This window comes from Schistocerca cancellata, chromosome 3, assembly GCF_023864275.1.
Source record: "Schistocerca cancellata isolate TAMUIC-IGC-003103 chromosome 3, iqSchCanc2.1, whole genome shotgun sequence".
NCBI lineage: Eukaryota > Metazoa > Arthropoda > Insecta > Orthoptera > Acrididae > Schistocerca > Schistocerca cancellata.
The window spans coordinates 412,734,911-412,737,410 of NC_064628.1; the positions used below are offsets into that span (position 1 = coordinate 412,734,911).

The 2,500-nt window shown below is 57.8% G+C and overlaps 1 non-coding gene across 1 annotated transcript in view; it reads left to right on the forward strand.

Moving 5' to 3' along the window:
* The first annotated feature begins 1,538 nt into the window (after window positions 1-1,538).
* The window catches only part of LOC126178780 (small subunit ribosomal RNA), a 1,909-nt gene continuing 947 nt past the window's right edge, over window positions 1,539-2,500 (forward strand). The window contains exon 1 of the ribosomal RNA XR_007536637.1: window positions 1,539-2,500. This exon is cut by the window's right edge and continues 947 nt beyond it. This is a non-coding gene — a ribosomal RNA (small subunit ribosomal RNA).

A 2,500-nucleotide genomic window follows, 5' to 3' on the forward strand; every position in this document is an offset into this window, starting at 1 on the left:
CCCCCTGCCTTCGCACGCTGGTCGTTCAGGTGCTTGCGTGTTCAATGCCCTTCGCAGCTGTTCACTGGCATTCGCATGTCGAAGCGCTCAGTCTACGTCGTGGTACGGCCTGTGTCCACTGTCCGCTGATGTCGTAAGCTTAACCCTCACATTGTACTGCACATAGGTCCGTATGTACTGAATGATACGCTGTGGCACATGTGTGACCGTACAACGACTGCGCCCAACAACAGCGAACCATACGGTCCAAATGTTGTGCACTCAGCCACGTGCCGTCTCCCCATAACAGCTACATTGCAGTGTGGTACGCCATAGAGACGTGTGGGAGTAACGGACGCCCTGGATGGCGATCAGCATGAGCCGTCTGTTGATGTAGTGGCGCGTGTATTCAAACGTAGTCGTCTCTTCTCACACAGTGTGATAGCATGGTGCACCGCGTTCCACATCTGCGACATGGTACAGATGCTGGTTGACAGTCGGTCTCGTAATGGACATCGCATACGTAGGGGGCCACCTCCCACGCGTTCTCTAGTCGGGCACATTTTGTTGCGTGTATGTGGGCAGACGTAGTGTGTCGTGACACCTAACAGACAGGTATGCAATAATCGTTGCATTTGCAAACTGGGATGGACGTCTCCGTTTGCTGGTGACGTTACGCAAATGAACAACTGGTAAACCCATTGTGGTGCGGTTGTTGTTGCTGGAGGTAAATCAGTAAGGGCAAATCTGTGTGTGAAGCGATACGCGGCGGTGGCTGGGTGGGACCGTCCCCGGCCGGTGAGGGGGGGCCGCCCGGCGTGCTGGCCGCGCGGTGCGTGGGCGCACGCGCTACAGCCGGCTGGTGGGGGCGCCCAGTGGCAGGCGCGCCGGCCGACGGACGCGGCAGGCGGCGCAGCTGCGCGCCGGGGCACCCTGCGCGCGGCGCCGGGCGGCCAAAGTGGGTCCTCGCGGGCCCGGTGCGAAGCGCGGTGGACATCTGCAGTGTGCTGGTCCGACTGAGGACTGTGTGCGTTGAGGATGCGCCGCCGCCCGGCACTCGGCGCCGCGACGCCGTCTGCTGCTCGGTCGCCCCAGCGGTTCTCGCTGGTGGTTTGTATCGCAGTTGTGCAGACGTGTTGGCACGTGCGCTGTGCTGGGAGAGTTCGCTTCGGCACCCACGTGGGGCCTTTGCCCTTCTGTGGCGCTGGCGTTGGAGCTGCCGGTCACCGTAGGTGGCGCGTGTTGTCTCCCGCCGGCAATGCCACGACAGCACGCTCCCGGGCCTCTGTCGGCAGCGGCAAGCTCAGTTGGGAGCACGGGTGGTCGCACCTAAAGCGTCTACTCGCCTAACTCCGGGCGATTGCGCCTCTCTCGAACCCGACCAAGTACTTAGGACGGCGCTGCGCGCCGCCGGGACCTGAGAGGGTTTCGAGGTGTATTGTGCAGGGGAGCTCAGCCTCCTCCTGTTTGCAGAATAATTGAGCGGACGCTTGCGTGTTCGCGCGGGCCCCTGGGACACACTCCCGGGCGGCCGGCTGCTCAGCTCTAGTTGACGCAGCTCCCTGGTTGATGCTGCCAGTAGTCATATGCTTGTCTCAAAGATTAAGCCATGCATGTCTCAGTACAAGCCGCATTAAGGTGAAACCGCGAATGGCTCATTAAATCAGTTATGGTTCCTTAGATCGTACCCACGTTACTTGGATAACTGTGGTAATTCTAGAGCTAATACATGCAAACAGAGTCCCGACCAGAGATGGAAGGGACGCTTTTATTAGATCAAAACCAATCGGTCGGCTCGTCCGGTCCGTTTGCCTTGGTGACTCTGAATAACTTTGGGCTGATCGCACGGTCCTCGTACCGGCGACGCATCTTTCAAATGTCTGCCTTATCAACTGTCGATGGTAGGTTCTGCGCCTACCATGGTTGTAACGGGTAACGGGGAATCAGGGTTCGATTCCGGAGAGGGAGCCTGAGAAACGGCTACCACATCCAAGGAAGGCAGCAGGCGCGCAAATTACCCACTCCCGGCACGGGGAGGTAGTGACGAAAAATAACGATACGGGACTCATCCGAGGCCCCGTAATCGGAATGAGTACACTTTAAATCCTTTAACGAGTATCTATTGGAGGGCAAGTCTGGTGCCAGCAGCCGCGGTAATTCCAGCTCCAATAGCGTATATTAAAGTTGTTGCGGTTAAAAAGCTCGTAGTTGGATTTGTGTCCCACGCTGTTGGTTCACCGCCCGTCGGTGTTTAACTGGCATGTATCGTGGGACGTCCTGCCGGTGGGGCGAGCCGAAGGCGTGCGACCGCCTCGTGCGTGTTCGTGCGTCCCGAGGCGGACCCCGTTGAAATCCTACCAAGGTGCTCTTTATTGAGTGTCTGGGTGGGCCGGCACGTTTACTTTGAACAAATTAGAGTGCTTAAAGCAGGCAAGCCCGCCTGAATACTGTGTGCATGGAATAATGGAATAGGACCTCGGTTCTATTTTGTTGGTTTTCGGAACCCGAGGTAATGATTAAT